The sequence below is a fragment of the Triticum aestivum genome, chromosome 4A (genome assembly GCF_018294505.1).
Source record: "Triticum aestivum cultivar Chinese Spring chromosome 4A, IWGSC CS RefSeq v2.1, whole genome shotgun sequence".
In the NCBI taxonomy this organism is placed as follows: Eukaryota; Viridiplantae; Streptophyta; class Magnoliopsida; order Poales; family Poaceae; genus Triticum; species Triticum aestivum.
In genome coordinates, this window is record NC_057803.1 from 649824899 (window position 1) to 649848716 (window position 23818).

The 23818-nt window shown below is 40.9% G+C and overlaps 1 pseudogene; it reads left to right on the plus strand.

Annotated features, from left to right (window-relative positions):
* Positions 1-438: 438 nt before the first annotated feature.
* On the plus strand, positions 439-22463 carry LOC123084192 (MDIS1-interacting receptor like kinase 1-like; annotated as a pseudogene).
* Positions 22464-23818: the final 1355 nt, after the last annotated feature.

Consider the following 23818-nt stretch of genomic DNA (forward strand, 5'->3'; position numbering starts at 1 on the left):
AAATGCCTCTGCCTGCGCGCCATCTCCATCTCCATCCTCGTGCTCACCAGCTGACCTCAGAGCAGCTCCAACGCGCCGACCCAATGGACATGCATTTGAATCGGGTCATCCACCCCCCCCCCCCCCTTTTTGTTTAGGACGACCGTGCGCCCAACCGGCCGACCCAATTCACGTCCGTGCAGAAAACCATGCAAAATGAACTGCGCACCACCAAAAATAGCAACTTCTGATTTGTCTTAACTGAAAGAATAGCCTGAACTCTTAGAGAAGGCACAGAACTTCTTCAGATTCACCTATCTTTGTTGAGGCTTTCAAATTTACCCGCAAAAAAAAGCATTTTGCAGAAAAAGGGAGTACTATTGAATGTTAATAAATAATTCTTCTGCAGGTTGATACATAATTCACAAGACCACTTCACGCGCTACCCGGCCGCTGAAAATGGCCATTTCGTGCCGGCTCCGGCGCAGCAGCTGTCTTGCTGCAACGCTGCCTACTATGCTCAATGCTCAAAGCATAGTGAACCACCTTACTGAAACTAATCAGAGAAGCATGTGGGCTAGCAGAAGGATAGTGGAGGACGAACAAATGTACATAATCCATGTTCAGGGCAATGCTGGCATCAGTCTCCCAGTTACGCTAGTCGTCAAGAAGCTCCAGAGTGTGGATGGAATAGTGGACGGTAATCCGGAGAACCGCTGCAAGTCAGAGATGATCCTATAAGCCAGCATCTGTCACGACAACATCGTCAACATCCTACACTTCATCTAGAAGATGCGATGATGCTCGTTCACACGTACGAGGTGAATGGCAGCCTTGACCACTGGCTGCACTAGCGGAGGAGGGCGAACCACCGCTCAGCTGGCCGCAGAGGAAGGCCATCGCCATTGGCGTGGCCCAAGGGCTCTGCCACTTACACCATGGATGCAATAGACCGATTGTCCACCACAACATCACCTCTAATAACATTTTGCTTGATCAGGAGTTGAATGCCAAGATCGCCAGTTTTGGTGCTGCACAGATGAACATAACCGGGCTCAACCAGCCATTGCCTATCGCGGGGTTTGTATTTGGTAACTTTGGATACACAGCTCCAGGTATGGTGGGCGATCTATGCTTGCAATGAAATTCCATCTTATAACTAGCATGATCATTTACTAAATAGACATATAATTTGTTATTTGTAGAATATGGGAGGGTGGCAAGCCAGCTGGCGGAGAAGGTAGACACGTACAGCTTCGGTGTGGTGCTGCTGGAGCTTGTCATGGGGAGGGTGGCCAATGGAGCAGATGGTCAGTGAGCAATATGGGCAAGTGACAACTTCAGTAAGCCGATGGCGAAGAAGCTGCAACGGTTTAAGATTGTTGTTGACAAGGGCATCCCAGATCAAGAAAGGTACATGGAGGAGATGGCAACCATGTTCAGGTTGGGTGTGGATTGCACTGTCGAGGATCCGCAGCAAAGGACTTCCATGAAGATGGCTCTCAAACAACTCCGTTGTGGCCATGGGCGCGGCCGATTCGGTGGCCTTCTCACCAGCTATAGCATGTAGGGCCACCAGCTAAACCAAGTACCTTAACTTTATTTACTTTTTTAAAAAGGGGGAAAAGGCAAAGGCCTTCCCTACTGTTCACATGAAAAAGAAAGAAATTGAAATGTCCCTGATTACAATGGGCACTTATATCAAAAAAATGTTGCTTCCTCCCATAATAATTGTTGCCACTTGCTTTTATCCGTGCACGATGTGGTTGCAATGCTTGAAAACATGAAGTTTTCATAATGCTATTGAAACGGTGTTTGTTCTGTTTCTGACTGCTTCGCACATGCCTATATGACGTAACACTTCTGTTGAATCTTTAATGATGTTAATATTTGGAGTGATTGCTAATTTGGAAGTTGCAAAATGAACTTTCTTGCTGCAGAATATTGAGTTAATTAGGCAACACAACATTCTCATATTTCTGACATCGAAATCTTGAATTCTTAGGAAGTATCCCCTCTAGATGTTTGCAGGAGAGCCAAATTATGTTCTTCTTGGGCACCCAATGGAAAGGAACAAATGAAGAGCACACCTATTTTGCTGAAATGGATAGTCATGAACTGGTAGGCTGCAGTTCTAAATGTAACTTGCCACATTGCCATGAGTATACACTAGTAGAAAACAGGGCTACCGTTCGGCCCTGGCCAGCCCATTAGTCCCAGTTCTTCAAGAACCGGGACCAATGGGGGGTATTAGACCCGGTTCGTGAGCCCAGGGGGCCTGCCGAGGCCTCGTGGGCATTGGTCCTGGTTCGTGTGGAACCATTTGTCCCGGTTCGAGCCACGAACTGGGACCAATGGTCCTCGCCGCTGGCCCACAACCATTGGTCCCGGTTCGTGGCTTTAACCGGGACAGAACGAGTGGCTTTAGTCCCGGTTCATGCCACGAACCGGGACAAATAAATTGCTTACATATACCCACCGCCGCGGCAGAGCACTCCAGAGTGCTCTGTTTTGTCAAGCCGGCGAGGGGAGGGCATTTGGGTGCTCTAGTTCACCTCCTATGCACATGAGGTGTTCGATGAAATGCCCGAGCCACACTAGTTAAGCTTTCTCCTCTTGAAACTCGACCTCCGAGCTCCATTTTCAACGAGATTTGTCTAGATTTAGCGGTCCGTCCTGCCCCGTCCCCGCCCCGTCTTCACCGCCTTCGATCGCCCGTGCCGATCTTGTCGCCGGCACCATCATGGTGAGCCTCTTGTTCTTATCTTCTTTCTGAAAGAAAAAATCCTGACTTCGGATAGATACTTGTCTAATTTTCTTACTTTTATTATTCCTTGTTATTATATAGTGCGAAGGTTTTGGTATCCGCCCCCGTCGGCCCTCGTCCTGTCTATGATTCAGATGTGGTATATATTATCTTTTCATAACTATTTGGTTCATTTATTATTTATGACAATTATGCCGACCAATGTGACATAGATTTTATTTATGTAGGAGGTTGTTGAACCGGAAATTCCAACCGACCCTATTGTCGAGAGGTTAAATTTAGTTGAAGAAGAAAACAATTACTTGAAGAAAAAAAATAAGAAAAATTGAGGAGGAGAAGATGATATTGGAGTTGCATGTTGCGGATCTCGTCGATGATCACAAGATCAAGATGGATGCAATGCGGTTGAAGATTAAAAAGATTAGAAAATATGCCATTCATACCGAGGCTTGGTATCCTTATGCAGTTGGATCAGTTGTTACCTTAGATGCTCTGGAGAGCTATATGTTGTTCAATGAGAACTATGTATGTACTTTGGTTTTAATGCTCTGGAGAACTATGTATGTACTTTGGTTTCAGAGTTCATTTCAAATGCTTTTCAACTTCATGGTCTTACAGCTTTGAATGGTGCATTTTGAACACAGAAAAACAAGGAAGTTCAAATAAGTTCAAAAAAAAATTGAAATCCCTTTGTAAAAGACGAGTTTCCGTATGAAACCCTCATACTTCGAAAGCCTCTCTACTTTCTTGCACATGCTATGTGGGTGAAATGATGATACCATGCCAACTTGGAACCTTTTCAGAGTTCATTTCAAATGCTTTTCAATTTCATGGTCTTATAGCTCAAAATAATCAGTAAATGCATGAAAAATAACAAATGAAGTCAGAAAGGGTTGTAAATTGATGATGTGGCTTTGAATGGTGCATTTTGAACACAGAAAAATAAGGGGGTTCAAATAAGTTCAAAAGAAATGAAATCCCTTTGTAACAGACGAGTTTCCGTATGAAACCCTGATACTTCGAAGGAGATTGTCTGTTTTGTACACGAAGTGCATCCAGTTTTTGCCGTAAGCCTCTCTACTTTCTTGCACATGCTATGTGGGTGAAATGATGATACCATGCCAACTTGGAACCTTTTCAGAGTTCATTTCAAATGATTTTCAATTTCATGGTCTTATAACTCAAAATAATCAGTAAATGCATGAAAAATAACAAATGAAGTCAGAAAGGGTTGTAAATTGATGATGTGACTTTGAATGGTGCATTTTTAACATAGAAAAACAAGGGGGTTCAAATAATTTCAAAAGAAATGAAATCCCTTTGTAACAGACGAGTTTCTGTATGAAACCCTGATACTTCGAATGAGATTGTCTGTTTTATACACGAAGTGCATCCAGTTTCTGCCGTAAGCCTCTCTACTTTCTTGCACATGCTATGTGGGTGAAATGATGATACCATGCCAACTTGGAACCTTTTCAGAGTTAATTTCAAATGCTTTTCAATTTCATGGTCTTATAGCTCAAAATAATCAGTAAATGCATGAAAAATAACAAATGAAGTCAGAAACAAAATAAAATAAAATAAATAAGTAATTTGAAACAAAATAATATAAACTTTAATAAAATAGATAAGTAGAAACAAAAAAGACTTTAATAACATAAATGAAATTTATGAAACTAAAATTATCAAAGTATTTTCTGTTCAAAACATTATAAGCAACTTCTAGTATTATTGAAACTAAAATTATATAAAATTGATGCAACTAAAATTATCAAAGTATTTTCTGTTCAAAATCATTAAAAGCAAAAAGAATTTTCATAAAGAACTTCTTTGTTAGAAACTTTAATAGCAAAAAGAATTATCATAAAATAAAATTAATAAGTAATTATAAAAAAATAAAAAATAAGTATTTTATTGTAAGTAGAAACAAAACAAAATAAATAAAGCAAAAAAGAAAACAAAAAAACTGGGAAAAATAAAAAAATTGACACCAACTAGGCCACCACGGCCTGAATACGACTAGAAACCCATCCATGGGCCAGGATTCAGGCCCGCAGTAGGCCCAGAAGGCCCAACAGGCAAAGTTGTAGCAAGTAGGCCCGTAAGCCTGCAGTGGAGAGGAGCTCGAGAGGGGTGCGGCAGTGGGGCTTATAAACCACTGCGTGCCCCTCTCAACTAGTGAGGTGGGTGATAACCCACAAGTGTAGGGGATCACAACAGCTTTCGAGGGTGAAGTACAGCCCAAATTTATTGATTCGACACAAGGGGAGCCAAAGAATATTCTTGAGTATTAGCAATTGAGTTGTCAATTCAACCACACCTGGATAACTTAGTATCTGCAGCAAAATATTTAGTAGCAAGAGTGGTATGATAGTAATGGTAACAGTAGCAACAGAAAAGGTAAATGTTTTTCGGTTTTTGTAGTAGTTGTAACAGTAGCAACGGAAAAGTAAATAAGCGAAGAACAATATGTGAAAAGCTCATAGGCAATGGATCAGTGATGGATAATTATGCCGGATGCGATTCCTCATGCAATAGTTATAACATAGGGTGATATAGAACTAGCTCCAATTCATCAATGTAATGTAGACATGTATTCCGTAAATAGTCACACGTGCTTATGGAAAAGAACTTGCATGACATCTTTTGTCCTACCCTCCCGTGGCAGCGGGGTCCTAGTGGAAACTAAGGGATATTAAGGCCTCCTTTTAATAGAGAACTGGACCAAAGCATTATAACATAGTGAATACATGAACTCCTCAAACTACGGTCATCACCGAGAAGTATCCCGATTATTGTCACTTCGGGGTTGTCGGATCATAACACATAATAGGTGACTATAGACTTGCAAGATAGGATCAAGAACACACATATATTCATGAAAACATAATAGGTTCAGATATGGAATCATGGCACTCGGGCCCTAGTGACAAGCATTAAGCATAGCAAAGTCATAGCAACATCAATCTCAGAACATAGTGGATACTAGGGATAAAACCCTAACAAAACTAACTTGATTACATGGTAAATCTCATCCAACCCATCACCGTCCAGCAAGCCTACAATGGAATTACTCACGCACGGCGGTGAGCATCATGAAATTGGTGATGGAGGATGGTTGATGATGACGACGACGACGAATCCCCCTCTCCGGAGCCCCGAACGGACTCCAGATCAGCCCTCCCGAGAGAGATCAGGGCTTGGCGGTGACTTCGTGTCGTGAAACACGATGAAATTTCTCCTTGAATTTTTTTATCCCCGAGACAGTATATATGGAGTTGGAGTTGAGGTCGGAGGAGGTCCGGGGGCCCATGAGATAGGAGGGCGCGCCCCTGGGGGAGGGGGGTGCCCCCTGTCTCGTGGACAGCCCGTGGGCCCCCTGGCCTTGATTCTTTCGCGAAAAATTCTTATTAATTCTGAAAAGTGCCTCCGTGGATTTCCAGGACATTCCGAGAACTTTTCTTTTCTACACATAAAACAACATCATGGCAGTTCTGCTGAAAACAGCGTCAGTCCGGGTTAGTTTCATTCAAATCATGCAAGTTAGAGTCCAAAACAAGGGCAAAAGTGTTTGGAAAAGTAGATACGTTGGAGACGTATCAACTCCCCCAAGCTTAAACCTTTGCTTGTCCTCAAGCAATTCAGTTGACAAACTGAAAGTGATAAAGAAAAAACTTTTACAAACTCTGTTTGCTCTTGTTGTTGCAAACATGAAAAGCCAGCATTCAAGTTTCAGCAAATATAATGAACTAACCATACACACGATAACACATAGGTCTCACAATTACTCATATCAATAGCATAATCAGCTAGCGAGTCATAATAATCAAACTCGGATGACAACACTTTCTCAAAATAATCATAACATGATATAACAAAATGGTATCTCGCTAGCCCTTTCTGAGACCACAAAACATAAATGCAGAGCACCTTTAAAGATCAAGGACTGACTAAACATTGTAATTCATGGTAAAAGAGATCCAGTCAAGTCATACCCAATATAAACCAATAATAATGAATGCAAATGACAGTGTGCTCTCCAGCGGGTGCTTTTAATAAGAAGGATGATGACTCAACATAAAAGTAAATTGATAGGCCCTTCACAGAGGGAAGCAGGGATTTGTAGAGGTGCCAGAGCTCGATTTTTAAAAATAGAGATTGAATAACATTTTGAGCGGCATACTTTCGCTGTCAACACAACACCTATGAGATGGCTGTATCTTCCATACTAAATGCATTATAGACAGTTCCCAAACAGAATGGTAAAGGTTTATACTCTCCCAACCACCAACAAGCATCAATCCATGGCTTTCTTGAAACAACGAGTGCCTCCAACATACAACAGCCCTGGGGGAGTTTTGTTTAATTATTTTGATTTGCTTTGATCTTTTTGGATCATGGGACTGGGCATCCCGGTTACCGGCCCTTTCTCGTGAATGAGGAGCGGAGTCCACTCCTCTGAGAATAACACATCTAGCATGGAAGATATAGGCAGCCCTAGTTGTAACATGAGCTGCTCGAGCATACAAAACAGAATTTCATTTGAAGGTTTGGTGTTTGGCACATACAAATTTACTTGGAACGGCAGGTAGATACCGCATATAGGAAGGTATAGTGGACTCATATGGAACAACTTTGGGGTTTAAGGAGTTTGGATGCACAAGCAGTATTCCCGCTTAGTACAGGTGAAGGCTAGCAAAAGACTGAGAAGCGACCAACTGAGAGAGCGACAACAGTCGTAAGCATGCATTAAAATTAATTCACACCGGATGCAAGCATGAGTAGGATATAATCCACCATGAACATAAATATCATGAAGGCTATGTTGATTTGATTCAACTACATGCGTGAACATGTGCCAAGTCGAGTCACTCAATTCATTCAAAGGAGGATACCATCCCATCATATCACATCATAATCATTCTAATAGCATGTTGGCACCCAAGGTAAACCATTATCTATCTATACCTATACTAATTACAGACTCCCAAGAAATTATCATGTTAATCAGAAATTAGCAACCGTTAATCTAGGATGGGACCGCGTTATTACGGTCTAGATTAACTTCCGTACAGAAAAAACCAACAAACCTTTAGGCCAACTAAGTTTGGCCGAAAACAGATTGATTTGAAAGCCCAACATCTTTGAAGCTGAAAAACTGGCCCATAATGCTCTCACGGTTCTAGAAAAATAAGTTAAACGAGAATATCTCCAATATATGTTCCTCCACCGTCTCCTCTTCTCCCTGCAAAAAAACAACAAATCTGAAGAGTCCATATCTCTCACGTCTCTCTCTAAAGCTTTCATGTTTCTTTTCTATCTCTCACGTCTCTCTCTAAAGCTTTCATGTTTCTTTTCTTCTCTCATGTCTTTTCCTCCCCGATGGAAAACAGATATGTATCTCTCTTAAATTGGAGGAATCCTTTCAAGAAAAGAGTCCATCTGATCAAGACAAAATACATGGTGTTTGATGAACAACCGGCTCTCCTGAACCAATTGGTGCTCAGCATACCTCCGAGCTTGATCTGCTTTTCATCTCTTGCTTGGGTTCCTGCAGGAAGCGCACACGACCTCTCTTCATGTTGCCGCCACATAGCTGGGGCCTAATCTATGCATGCTACTATGATGTACTAGAGTACCAGACTATCAGGTCAATGTATGTGTCCTAGATCAACCATAAGCCTGATAGCTATGGTGCTGCAGCGCCGCCAGAGCCGCTGCATCCATGAGCAGAGACTCCCCCTGCATGGCGGATCTCCTATCTGCACCACCACCTCGCCCATGGACTCCTCTCAAGTCTCAACATGGAAGTGGACGGTGGAACGTGACGCCCTCCTCACTAGCAATTGTATGTTTCTGCAACTAGCTTGCATTCAAGCTAGACCTAGGTATGTGCTCTGTTCTGTACTTCTGCTGTAGACCTAGGTATCTACTCTGTTCTGTACTTAATTTATTGAATGACTGAATTGCAGACTTTTTTTGGTTCTGTTCGTAATTTATTGACGAACATTGATTGCAAATCAGCGTGCAGTATTTTCACCATCAGCCATCTAATCTGCGGTTGAAAGTGGTTTTTTATCAATCTGAGAAATATGTTTGGGTCTCTCTTTCTGCTAGCCAATCAGTTCACTCTTTAAGTATGCACGCGCTCTCATGAGATGTTGTGTATGAGTGCAAACTGGTACAATTTCGATTTGTCCGCTGTTTCTCATCTCCATCAGATTGGCTTCAATTATCCGTTCAGCTAGCCATCCTATGTTTTAGATGAATTGAGCAATGCACAACGCTACTAGATTTTCTACTTATATGTTCTAACAACGACCTATAAACTGGTAAGAAGTATAAACAATAACTTTAATTTCTCAGAAGTACAATATTTGTACAGAACGGCAGAGTCCATGGCCATAGTTTCCCCATGGCATGAAACACACTTTTTAACCTCCTAGATGTCAATAGGATTAGACTATAATTTCCATGTACATATCTTCAGCCATCTATAATCTGTGTCTTCTGTTTGATTGCTCCCTAAGTATGAATTGCTTACTCCATACTTTGCTGAAAGTTAGACAATCAGAGTAGGCAATTTGGTAATTACGTGAGACAATCAGAGTAGGCAACTTGGTTATTATGTGAGAAATTTTATTCGGATATTTGTTTTAGTCTGATATAGATGTTCAGAAAATCCACTATTTTCTACAATTTGTTGTTGGCATTAATTAGTTATTTCCATATGAATTAAGAAGAGAAATTCCTAATCTCAATCATTGTCTTTAGTAGATCCTTCAGTTATATAGGTTATTAAGGGAAATGATCAGATCTGGCACTAATTGGAGTAAATGGTTCTGTTGGTAATTTATTGACGAACATTGATTGCAAATCAGCGTGCAGTATTTTCACCATCAACCATCTAATCTGCGGTTGAAAGTGGTTTTTTATCAATCTTAGATATATGTTTGGGTCTCTCTTTCTGCTAGCCAATCAGTTCACTCTTTAAGTATGCACGTGCTCTCATGAGATATTGTGTATGAGTGCAAACTGGTACAATTTGGATTTGTCCGCTGTTTCTCATGTCCATCAGATTGGCTTCAATTATCCGTTCAGCTAGCCATCCTATGTTTTAGATGAATCGAGCAATGCGCAACGCTACTAGATTTTCTACTTATATGTTCTAACAACGACCTATAAACTGGTAAGAAGTATAAACAATAACTTTAATTTCTCAGAAGTACAATATTTGTACAGAACGGCAGAGTCCATGGCCATAGTTTCCCCATGGTATGAAACACACTTTCTAACCTCCTAGATGTCAATAGGATTAGACTATAATTTCCATGTACATATCTTCAGCCATCTATAATCTGTGTCTTTTGTTTGATTGCTCCCTAAGTATGAATTGCTTACTCCATACTTTGCTGAAAGTTAGACAATCAAAGTAGGCAACTTGGTTATTATGTGAGAAATTTTATTCGGATATTTGTTTTAGTCAGATACAGATGTTCAGAAAATGCACTATTTTCTACAATTTGTTGTTGGCATTAATTAGTTATTTCCTCATGAATTAAGAAGAGAAATTCCTAATCTCAATCATTGTCTTTAGTAGATCCTTCAGTTATATAGGTTATTAAGGGAAATGATCAGATCTGGCACTAATTGGAGTAAATGAGGATCAGAATGGTTAATAACCAAGAATTGACTATGATCTTTCCTTCTTGAGGAGATACATAGGTGGCACGGTTGCAAGAAGGTTTATTTGGCTGGAACAAGATTTTATGTTCAAGAATAAATTATGCTAATTTTTTTGTTAGCTACATGTATGGCACATATAAGTAATATTTGTTTGCTACAAAGCTATACACCTACGCTTCTTTACCTCTATCAACATAGTGGTGCAGACTTACAATTATTGAGCCCTAGGAAAGTTGTGATTAGTAAATTTACATTTCCATAAGTAGTTGCGAGGAAACACTCCAACACAATTTGAATCGACCGAGCGAAGATAATAATTGGGGTGCTCTCTTCTCAGGATCTATATACTATAGATGTTAACACTGATTCACTGTTGTGCATGTTTAAAGAAGCCCGGCCCCACGTAATCTTCCACCATATGAATACCACAATGAGCTTTATTAGTGCTGCTTTGCTGAATCTCGGTGATTAAATTAACACCTTATTTTCCATATATATGTAAAATGGTTGCTGATGGTTTACAACAATGCAGTCCTGAACATACAATGTGACTCCTTTCATCCCAGTAAATACATACATAGGGATGGACTAAGATGTTAGCTTTTTTCGACATGTTTGGTTTTATGTCAACAAATCATGTTCATATGTTCTCCTTTTTTTTCTGCAAACAGATCAGTATATTTTCTTAGAGTTTATGGACGTCACACTACCTTGTATGTTCCTGCTTTCATATCAAAATTTTAGGACAGACATTGCTGAATTTACTGTTTGAGATATAATGTATTTCCGAAAATCGATTTAACTGAGATTAGTTTTTGTAGTGAGGCCTCTAAAACTTCCATGATTAGCGGATGCAATAAAGTATTTGAGGTTATGTTTGGTTTTAATTATTCAGTTGGAGCAGAGGCTCTATTTTATCTAATCTGCATATGAGAGATGTACTTCAGGTTAGTGGCGGAGGTATCTTCTTAATAGCTGATGGATTCCTAATTCACGGCTTGCTAGCACCTTCCTATGTTATGTCACTTCCCTACGTGAGTTTATGGGCAATCTGCTACATGTTGAACATGCCATACAAAATTCAAGAGAATTTCTGCACCAACCTTGAGTTAATTCCGGGTAATCACTTCGATTTTTTTGTATCCTCGGGAATCTTTTAAGAACAGACAAGCTTCATGGTATCTCTTATTGATTGTTTGTATCATACGAGATCAAGTAGTCAATAGATGGACATATGAGTATGTATGTTGTTCTTATATTGTATGGCTAAATATGTATGTACAGTCTACATCGATTCAAGAATTAACTTAATATATGAAATTCTGAACCAAAGTATGTTTACTTTGTATTAGTGAAGCATCCTGATGTAAAGCTTTTCTTAAATTGTTGCAATGAAAAAAGTGGGCAGGCTGATTGAGTGTTTGCTAGAATTTCCACAAGGATCTCCTTTTTTCTTTTCTTTTGATAAGATTGGCATGGATGGTGTCCACTGTCTTGATGTTGTAAACTGTTCCAAGAATGCAAAGACATGTGTTTTAATCTTTATGTGCAAATATATTTAATGGTAATCGAAATATTTCTTTCCTAAATGATAACACTATTTTTTGGGGTTCTAAGTCTATATATATACATCACAACTGGAGTCCGAGTACTGAACATTAATATTATAATTCTTGATGGCAAACAAATTTCAACAGAGCAACGTGAACATGTCATTGTTAGTGTGTACCTGTTCATCCTGCAACCAAACAATATCACATTTCCCGGCAAATAAAGTGTTTAGTGAAATATTAGATCATTTTTATTTACCTGGTAACCTTAGAACATGAATTATATGATCTTAGAATGTCATTTCACAATTTCTGCTTTTATGGATACGATATGATGTGAATAACGCATGTTACTATTTGTATACGACGCAAACACGTGAATATGTATCGAGTCTGCGACACCTGCAAGCATTTGGGGTCGTGGCAAGAAGCTGAAATGATAGATTATGTATTGTTGTACTGTGTATAAAAGTTTGGACATGTATAAATGTACTGCTAGCCAGCCACATATGTACCAGAAAGATACAGCAGATTTGGACATGTATATTTTTTTTATAAATTAGTGTGTTTCCGAAGTTTTTGATGCACTAGAGAATTGGAGTGTTAAGGGTGAGAGGATCAATGTGGATGTACAAAATGAAGGATTTTGTCAGTGCAGTTGTATAGCTGCTGGATATTTTTATTTTTGGATGATGTATCGTTAATGATCTATTGTAATTTTACGCTGTCGAATTTTTTTTTACATGTTCGGCGTATTGTTTTGGAGATGACATGAATATTCTTTTTCTCAGAGGTTTCCTGATTACTCTTGATTGAAATAATAACACCTCCATCGATGAATAATTAATTTATTATGTCTTGATTATATAATTTTAATCATTCCCGCAAAATAGAATAGATATATACATGCTTTATATGTCAAGTTTATTTTATGCCTTATTACTTTGCTAAAATATCTTTTTTCTCTATAGAATGTCCACTCAAACTAATATTACCAGGACCGGTGGAACACAGAAGAGAAAACAATCATTTTCGTAACACAGTATACACATGCCCAATGATTATAACTAGCCCGTGCAAACGCACGGGTTGACGACTAGTAACTCATAGCTAATCAAGCATGACACAAGCAACTATAACCTCTAAATGTCACTACAAATATGTTTATTTCATAATAGCTGACTCAGGAACGATGAATCATCATATTTACAAAAACAAGAGAGGTCAAGTTCATATCAGCTTTTCTCATCCCAATAAGTGCATCATATTTCATCATTATTGCCTTTCACTCGCACGACCGAACGATGTGTATAATAATAAGAGTGTACGTGCATTGGACTAAGCTGGAATCTGCAAGCATTCAACTCAAGAGAGAAGACAAGTAATATGGGCTCTAATTATAAATAATCATTCATGCATATGAGAGCCACTAAACATTTTCAATATGGTCTTCTCGACCCTCAGAAGAAAGAAAAGAAAATAAAACTATTTACACGGGAAAGCTCCCAACAAGTAAAAGAAGAACGAGAAATCTTTTTGGGTTTTAATTTTAATTTCTACTACAAGCAAGGAAATTAAACTAACTAATTTTTTGGGTTTTTCTTAAGGTTTATCAAACACACAAGAAGAAAACTAGAAAAAGAGATTTAAACTAACATGGATAATACAATGAAAGAGTATGAGCACCGACGACTAGTGTGTGAACATGAATGTAAAGTCGGTGAGAAATACGTACTCCCCCAAGCTTAGGCTTTTGGCCTAAGTTGGTTTAATACCAAGGACCGCCTGGCTGATATCCATAAGTGAAACTGGGATTGTACTGAGATGCAGAGGCAACAGCCTCCTGGGCAGCAGCGTGTTGGCGGGTTGCCTCCATTTCCCTCTCATATTCAGTGGCTTCTTCCCTGGTGATAACATATCCTCCTCTTGCCTGATAATCAAAAAGGTAGGGAGCAGGAAGAGTGACAGGGACGACGTTGTGTCTATCATAGATTAGTCGATAATGGAGGAATTGTTCATTCCTCTGAAGAAATTTATGATCAAACATAGCTTCTTTATCTAAATAAGCAGGATGTACAATCATATCCCCCTCTCGTGGAGCTATATTAAGAAAATTTGCCACACGGGTTGCATAAATTCCTCAAAAGAAATTTCCTTTTTTACTATTATTATGCAACCTACGTACAACTATTGCCCCCAAGTTATAACCTCTGTAAGCAAACACAACACTCTTGAGGACACAAAGATCAGGAGCACACAAGTGACTTACTTCGTCCTTACCGTTAATGCATTTACCAATAAAGAGAGCAAAGTAATGTATAGCAGGAAAATGAATGCTCCCTATGGTAGCTTGTGCTACGTCCCTAGATTCTCCCACAGTAATACTAGCAAGAAAATCTCTAAATTCAGATTTGCGAGGATCATTGATATTACCCCACCGAGGGAGTTTGCAAGCAGTTGTGAAATCCTCCAAATCCATGGTATAAGATGTATCATAATTATCAAACATAACACTAGGAGAATTACGCGAAGAAATATATTCGAACCTCCGCACAAAGGAATCAGTTAAATGATAATATTGAGGACACTTATCTTGTAAGAAGTCCTTTAGCTCGGCATTACGCACATACGCGTCAAATTCCTCCTTGAAGCCTGCTTCGACCTTAAAATCATCGGATGGCCACTCGCAAGCCCGTACATATGCATCCCTCGGCAATTTAACGTCTTGCTCTCGTATAGCAATCCTTGGCCCTTTCTTTGCCGAGGAGCCACCTTGGTACATTCTCCTAAGCATATTTCTTTTTTTGAAAATTTCTGAAATTTCAGTAACTTCAAAATAAAAGTGCATAAAACTAAACAAGATTGATAGAAACTACTCCTACAAGTGCCTAGAGCCTATATCATGCATTGGAATTGCTTGGGACCTCAAAAATTTAACATGCAAGCTCAAGAACAGGGTCACCAAGGCAGCAAGGATTTGCAATGAATAAAGCACTAGAACAAAAACTAATTGGACCAATGGAGGAGTCACATACCAAGCAACAATCTCCCAAAGCAGTTTTGCAAATGGAGCTTTGAGCTAAGAGATCGAAAATCGCAGCAAAACGAGCTAGAACTTGGGCTTGAGCTGGATGGGGATTTTTTTGGGTAGAAGATGAAGTGTGTGGGTGCTGGCATAAGTGGAGGGGAGCCACCAGGGGTCCACGAGACAGGGGGGAGCGCCCTACAGGGGGGCGCGCCCTCCTCTCTCGTGGCCTGGTGCTTGGCCCTCCTGCAGTGTTTTCAGTGCCTAAAATCCTCAAATATTTCAGAAAAAATCATACTAAATTTGCAGGGCATTTGGAGCACTTTTATTTTCGGACTATCTTTTTATTGCACGGATAAATCAGAAAACAGACATATAATATTATTTTTGCTTTATTTATTCTAAATAACAGAAAGTAAAAAGAGGGTACAGAAGGTTGTGCCTTCTAGTTTCATCCATCTCGTGATCATCAAAATGAATCCACTAACAAGGTTGATCAAGTCTTGTTAACAAACTCCTTCCGAATAACACGGGACAGGAGAAATTTCTAATAACACTAAGTTACCTCAACGGGGATATGAAAATCCCCAACAATAAGAATATCATACTTTTTCTTGACAGTAGGGAGAGGAAATTCAAAACCTCCAAAAATGATAGTTGGAACTTTTTCAATAGAATTGATGCTATGAACTTGAGATTGTTTCCTCGGAAAGTGTACCGTATGCTCATTACCATTAACATGAAAAGTGAGATTGCCTTTGTTGCAATCAATAACAGCCCCTGCAGTATTAAGAAAAGGTCTACCAAGGATAATAGACATACTATTGTCCTCGGGAATATCAAGAATAACAAAGTCCGTTAAAATAGTGACATTTGCAACCACAACAGGCACATCCTCACAAATACCGACAGGTATAGCAGTTGATTTATCGGCCATTTGCAAAGATATTTCAGTAGGTGTCAACTTATTCAATTCAAGTCTACGATATAAAGAGAGAGGCATAACACTAACACCGGCTCCAAGATCACATAAAGCAGTTCTAACATAATTTGTTTTAATGGAGCATGGTATAGTTGGTACACCCGGACCTCCAAGTTTCTTTGGTATTCCACCCTTAAAAGTGTAATTAGCAAGCATGGTGGAAATTTCTGCTTCTGGTATCTTTCTTTTATTTGTGATGATATCCTTCATATATTTAGCATAAGGATTTGCTTTAAGCATATCAGTTAAGCGCATACGTAAGAAAATAGGTCTAATCATTTCCGCAAAACGCTCAAAATCCTCATCATATTTGACTTGGATGGTTTAGGAGGAAGGGTCATGGGTTTCTGAACCCATGGTTCTCTTTCTTTACCGTGCTTCCTAGCAACAAAATCTCTCTTATCATAACGTTGATTCTTTTATTGTGGGTTATCAAGATCAACAACAGGTTCAATCTCTACATCATTATCTTTGCTAGGTTGAGCATCAACATGAACATTATCATTAACATTATTACTAGGTTCATGTTCATCACCTGATTGCGTTTCAGCATCAGAAATAGAAATATTATTAGGATTCTCAGGTGTTTCTACATTAGGTTCACTAGAAGTTTGCAAAGTTCTATCATTTTTCTTCTTCTTCTTAGGAGAACTAGGTGCCTCTAAATTATTTCTCTAAGAATCTTGCTCGATTCTCTTAGGGTGGCCTTCAGGATACAAAGGTTCCTGAGTCATTCTACCAGTTCAGGATACAAACGACACCGATGGTCAAGAAGGACTGGGTGAAGAAGAGGGCTATGTTCATGATGGCTCCGGTGACCCATTAATGCCGGTACAAGAAGAGGGCTATGTTCATGATGGCTCCGGTGACCCAATGGAGGTACAAGAAGGAGACCGTGCTGACTGCTCCGGTGACCGAACCGAGTCCGGCCAGGTATATATATATTAGTTAAGCCCGTGCTGGCTAGTTAATTGATGCATTCATTGTTTTCATATGTACACATATTAATTAATCGTCTTTATTCTTTTTCTCTAGCCCTCCGGATCGAGCTCAACTTCGGTAAAGAAACGAAGCCTGAAGAAAAAGTTGCGCTCAGATGAAAGGTTTGAGATCACAGCAATCGCGCGCGATGGCAAGCCGATTGAACCCATCCGAACAAGGGATGCATTTCGTGCTCAGTGCAGGGTTCTTGTTAGGGCAAGATCCCGATCAGTGTCCAGCAATGGTTAAAGCCAAAGAAGGAAGACCCTGAGGTGCCGACGTCTTATGTCTCCGATATGCAGAAAGAAGATCTTTGGACAACGCTTAAGGCAAATTTCACCCTACCACCAGAGGAGGATCCAGAGAAGCCAGTTAAAGAGGAATTGATCAAGTCTCATGCTCTTAAGAAGATGGCAGAACTATTGAGGAGGTGGAAGAATGAGCTGAAAATGTTTGTCGACAAAGAAGAGACACTAGAATTCACCGGCCGGTTTGAGAAGATCAGAGATCAATGGCCCGCATTTGTGGCCCACAAGACATCGGAAAAGAGTAAGAAGATGTCAGCGACAAACAAGATTAATGCTGCGAAGAAGAAGCATCACCATCGCATGGGGTCAGGTGGTTACCTCAAAGCCTGACCTTTGTGGGACAAGGCTGGGAATGACCTGATTGCTAAAGGGGTCGAACCAGAGACATTGAGATGGCCAGACCGTTGCCGGACTTGGTTCTTCGGGGTTGGAAGAACCGTGGACCCTGTATCAGGGAAGTGCCTTTGGACGGAAGAGCAACTGCGAATACCCGTAAAGAAGCTTCGGCACTATATCGCCGCAGCACAGGAAGGGACGTTCGTTCTAGACATAGAGAAGGACGAGCTCACAATGGCCCTTGGGAATCCTGAGCACCCTGGACGGACACGAGGCACGCCAGGCTCCATTCCGTGGAAGGCTGGGTTTCTGGACGCAGGGGGTTACAAAACCCAGGAGAGGAGGAAGAAAGTGGAGCATAGCCAACTGCAGGCGCTGCACGAAAGGGTACAAGGGCTAGAGGAACGAGAAGCAGATCGCAGCAAACGACCTGCCGAAGCTTCCCCTGAAGCTACCCCGCCATCTCAGCGGAGAAGCAGCGTGGCTTCCACCAAGCAGACTCAGCAGCTGGAGCCTATCTTCGCGGGCTACCCCGTGGATGCTATCACAAAGTCTCAACATTGCCACCTTATGACGTGATGGATGACATTGAAAGTCAAGGCGGCTGTTGGCTCTATTATACCTAATGAACCTGGCTCAACCTACCATGGCCAGCCGATTCCAGAAGGATATGCTAGGGTGATGGTGGATCAAATAACGGACGGATTTGAGGACCTTGAGCTTGACCACCCTACGGGTGAAGGGGAGATTCGGATGGGTTCTTCTCTGAAGACTCCATGCCTATGGCGGAAGGATCTCATAAACCTTCCGAACTGGACGCCTCCGCCTCCTCCTCCTCATCCGGCGAGTCAGGGCACTCCACCTCCTCCTCCGCCTCCTCCGGCGAGTGATTAGGGCACTCAGCCTCCTTCTTCAGCGCGTGGCGGCACTCCGCCTCCTTCTCCGCCTGTGCCGGCGCACCCGAGCAGCCAGCTGCCTCCTCCTTCTCCGCCTCGCCAGCAAGGGCAAAAGAGACCCGCCGCCGCCCTCGCTGCTCCGGCGCGTCGTAGTCCTTCTCCTCTGCCTCGTAAGCAAGCACGAAATAAGACAGCCGCAGCCGCTCCGTCTGCTCCGGCGTCTAGCAGTACAGCCAGAGGCGGGAGGCAATACAGATACGGTCCATCTCTCAAGCCTCTAGAGAAGTTACCATACGAGAGGACCAAGGAGGAAAACGCGAAGATCGTGCAGACCAAATTGAAGGACTTCTTTGAAGGGTTGAAAGCAAAGAGACATCCACCTCCGGAGGAGAAGGTAGATCCGGTGAAAGCAAAGCGCACTATCGATGCCCTGAGGAAACCACCAAAGTCTCCGCCGAAAACCAACTATGAGGGCATTACTGAAAAGGCATATCTCCAAGCGGAGCGGTCGGGAAGTACTGTCAGTGATCAAAGGTTAAAAGAACGAGCAGCTGGGGAAAAAATTGCCCAGCTCGGCGAACAAGCAAAGCAATCGTGTCCCCCGCTCAATGTGTGTAGCGACATCGTCGCTAATGCTCCGGGGACGGTGCCCGGTTATAGAAATCTTAGAGATTACCTGCCTGATGATGTACATTTTGATTTCTTGGAGGTGGACGAACAAAGATACGAGTACGGGAAGCCTCTCGTCAAAGATGAAAAATCTCTAACAATGATGATGCGAAGATTCCATAATTGGCACATGAAAACCTACAGACAGTCTGGGGGATGATTACTTTGTATCTGAGAATTAAAGAGGAGCACGACCTCATTGGAACTGATCTGTTGCCTGTTCCATTTGAGGAGTTCTTCGAGTTCTTTAATCAAAAGGCCCTCGATAAATTAACGGTCTTCTGCTACTATCTGTAAGTACTATTTCTGTCATTAAGTCTCTATATATAGCTTGGCTCTTTCATTGCATGTATTTATAATTAATTATCCTCACTATATTATGCAGATTGAAGATCGTCGAGTGCAAAAAACAAGAAATGTATGATATTGGGTTCATTAACACAAATATCATAGATGAATTTTAGGTTAAAAAGAACGCCGAAGAGGCCGAGGCCAACTTGCTACAGTCGTTGATCAAAAATCAAATCAAAGATTTAATACTCTTTCCTTACAACTTCGAGTGAGTGTTACTGTCTTGTGCATATTCGGTTTCCCTTATTACTCGAGCGAAGTTATAGTAATGTAATTGATGAGTTATGCATGCGTGCGCAACTTCCACTATGTTCTTCTGGAGATTAAGCTTGAGCGGGGACTAGTAACCGTCTTAGACTCGAGAAGAAAAGATCCTGAAACCTATGCGGACATGACTAAATTGCTCAACAAGTAAGTTCAATCGATCATTATCGCACCATATCGGCAACTTTTCGTTCATTTCCTGATATCTCAAGTAATAATAATTATTTTCTTTGTCTTGCAGGGTTTGGAAACAGTTCACCGCAGAAGCTCCGGGACTGCCGAAGGAGCTGCGATATACATACCCGAAAGTAAGTACTACTAGCTAGCTAGTTGCGCACATCTCCCATTGATTCTATAGCTATACTTTCATCAATGCCATTTATAATGCTTCATTATCAGTTTGATTGACCTCTATTTGGCAGGAACAAGGGAATGATTTCTGTGGATACTACGTGTGCGAGTTCATCTACAACGCGACTTTGAAAAATATGCGGGGCTACTCTAAAAGACAATATGAAGTGCGTAAGCAATAATATTCACAATTTCATTTTATTACACCACCATTTCTGTTGAGTTTCATTCATATATGTATTAACCCCCTTCTTCAAATTAGACGTGGCAGATACGGAATGAACTCCTACCACAAGATTGCATGAAAGCAATTCAAGAGGAATTGGCGGCATTCTTTCTTGACCACGTCATCAATAAAGCTGGAGAATACCATGTGGAAGTTGATTTCAAATGCTAGGGGATTGTAAGAGATCTTACATATTGTATATGTATGTAGCCAGTAGTGTCGGATAGATAATACGAAAAGTTGTTGTTCGACCAATCTCTCGGAGAAGGAGAGGTCGATCGATCACTTCTCTCGGTATGCATGACAAACTTCTGTACTTAATAGTTTCCTTCATTTTCTTACTAGCTAGCGTGTCGAGGGCCTCTCTATGTACAGTACGTAGCGTCGACCAAGCACGGACATAAGAGAGGACACTTCTCTCTATTAATTAGCTAGCTAACTCAATATATGAAACACCTAAATTAACCCCCCAAAACCCCCAACACCCCCCTTCAAAAAAGCAAAAACCCCAGCCCCTGAAATGCTGACGCGTGGATGCCTTTTGGTCCCTGTTGGTGCCACCAACTGGGACCAAAGGACCTCCTACCTGGGCTCGGCGCACCGGCCACATGGAGGCCCATTTGTCCCGGTTCGTGTTAGAACCGGGACTAAAGGTCTAGGGCATTAGTAACGACCCTTTAGTCCCGGTTCAAGAACCGGGACAAAAGGCCCTAACCAACCGGGACTAGTGGGGGTTTTTCTACTAGTGATATATATATGTGGAGATACTCATTGGATATTGAAGTTACTTTGTACGGTGACTATATGAATGATTTTGTCAGATGTGTCTGCTTGGATTCAAATAATTTATCAGGGTATCTTGTATCTTCCAGATACATCATTGGTGAGGATGTTGTCGAACTGAAGGGCGAAGGGCATGTGAGCTTATTTGAGAAGCATGACATCGTAATGCTTCTCGCATCCAATATAAGTAACCATGCGAAGCAAGAAATATCGGCCAAAATGAAGTCCATGAGAAAACAAAGTGGGTCTCAACTGCTCTAGCTTTCAAGAATGAGTTCTTCGTAGGATGGGGTAGCACATCCAAAATTATGTTAATCTTTGGAGTGCTTGCTCCTTGGAAGCTTGCAAAGGGAACTTTCTTGTTAGGGAATATTGAGTGAAGTCGGTAATATAACATTCTGATGTTTCTGAGAGCAAAGCCCTTGCTGTTCTGTACTGCACATCGTGGATTCTTAGGAAGTATTCCTTTCAGGGATATTTGCAGGAGAACAAATTTATGATATTTCTATGTGGGGATCTAATGAAAATAATCAGATGACACAACTATTTTATCGTTTGAAACTCATAAATGTTATTGCAATGTTGTTGTATTGTGATTACATGAAAGCCAATGTTGCGCGTTTCCTGTGCGAATTTAAAGAATTTGTCTGTTGCTTTAGTTCTCAAACTTTTGTGTTTCACAAATTCTTATCGAGGTATCTTATTTCTTTCAGATACGCCACCAGTGATGTTCTCGAAGTGAAGGGCAAAGTGGCATGTGAGATCAGCTCCTGATGAACTGACATTGACTGAGCTTATGTTCAGTGGTACTTTGAAATATGCTACTTTAGAGTAGATGGTGGCTCTGCTTTCTTTCCTTGTTTGGCGAAAAAAGCTTTAGGATGCCCCAAAGCCACGGTAGGAGCAAGAGTCAACTCAAATGGTTGCTTGAATGCAAGGTACCTAATATACTACTCCTTCATTTCCATAATTCTTGTCGTGGTTGGAGGGAGTAGTAAACAACCTATTGCTGATGTCATAGAAATATATTAGCTCCACAACTGATCCTAATACCAGAACCTATATTTATGGCCTTGCCCATGAAAGATCTAGATCTACGTGATGAAATTGCAATGTGCTAACATTTCCCCATGTATAGGTTTAGAACCTTCTTATTACCTAGCTCGTACTACTCTTGTTCATGTAAGGATATGACAGAAACAAGGGTGCTCTACTGCAATTTTTTTAAGTTGTTGCTGCCTGGATGGCTATGTCTTGAGAAATGCATCAGTTTAAACTGAATATGTGGAATGCCATCAGTACCAGCTGAATGTGTCAAACTGGTGTGGTTACAAATTAATCGGTGTGCAATCTGCAAACTGATAGCGGTCGGTGAAATATCTTTATTTTCCATTCATTGTTGCATCATCTTTACTTGCTTTCCGTTTACTATCGCCGCTTGTGGATTTTGCTCTTGTTGAAGTTGTGTTTCTATGCCCAGCGCAGTTCCTGTTCTTTTAGCATGCTCTTGTTGAAGACAACAGATGAATTATGACTATCCGCGCATTGCTCTTCTGCCATGCACATCACCTATTCTGATTGTAAATGGAAGAACTGCAAATGGCCAGGTGCAGGATTCAATTATCAAGACAAGTTGAACTTGAAAGTATAAGATACATAACCGAACAAATGGAGTTGAGAAACAACACACAAACTAGGTTCCAATAGGACCGTATCTCAAAACAAGATGAGGTAGCAAAACCACAACTAACTCTTTTTTCACGGCAGCACAAACGGCATGCCGAATAGCAGCTGACAAAAGAACAAGCGGAACAAATCTACCATGTTGACAACGACCCAAGGAGCTTATGCTCAAAACATGCCTTCCTGCGCATGGAGTTTCTAGATAGCCAACCTGAGGAAACTGTTCAATGCTCGACAAGATAGATGGTACAAGTGCAACCCGACGACCAGAGTGTAAGGCCATCCTTGCTCAATCAGTACTTTGGTGTCGATAGCCCAGAAGACACCTCCAGAGTCCATCTCCATACGGAAGGAAGGTTAACTGGCCATGACGGGTTAGTCTACAAGTATAGGGAAAGGAAAGAAATGCTTGCATAATACATAGAAAAGGAAAGAAACACTAACAATCTTTCTTGAAGCTTAATTAGCATACAATTACTCCCCCGTCCAAAATTACGTCCTGAAGATGGATGTATCTAGAACTAAAAACACGTCTAGATACATCCAATTCTGTGACAAGTAATTCGGGACGGAGGGAGTATGTACTGAACATATCCCTATCCTATATGAATTTTCATTGATGACAACATGAATGGAAAGAAATTCAAAAGATATATTAGTCTAAACATATCCAAAGCCGGTTGATAAGTTTCCAAAAAACCAATCGATCAAGAGTGTGTTTCCTGCCTATTATGTATCCCCTATAATGTATCAGGACATGCTTCCACACGAACAGTTCAATATTTAGATGGAATACTAGTACACACCAGGATAAGGCGTCAATAAATCTTTACCTTTTTCATTCATCACTCTAAATAGATTGACACATGAAGCATACCAGTATATATATGCCCACATATGCATCCAAAGATTCATCAAGCAATCAAGCAAACACTCCAGCCTACAATTGCACCCATCCCACAACTTTGTCAACTCTTCTCT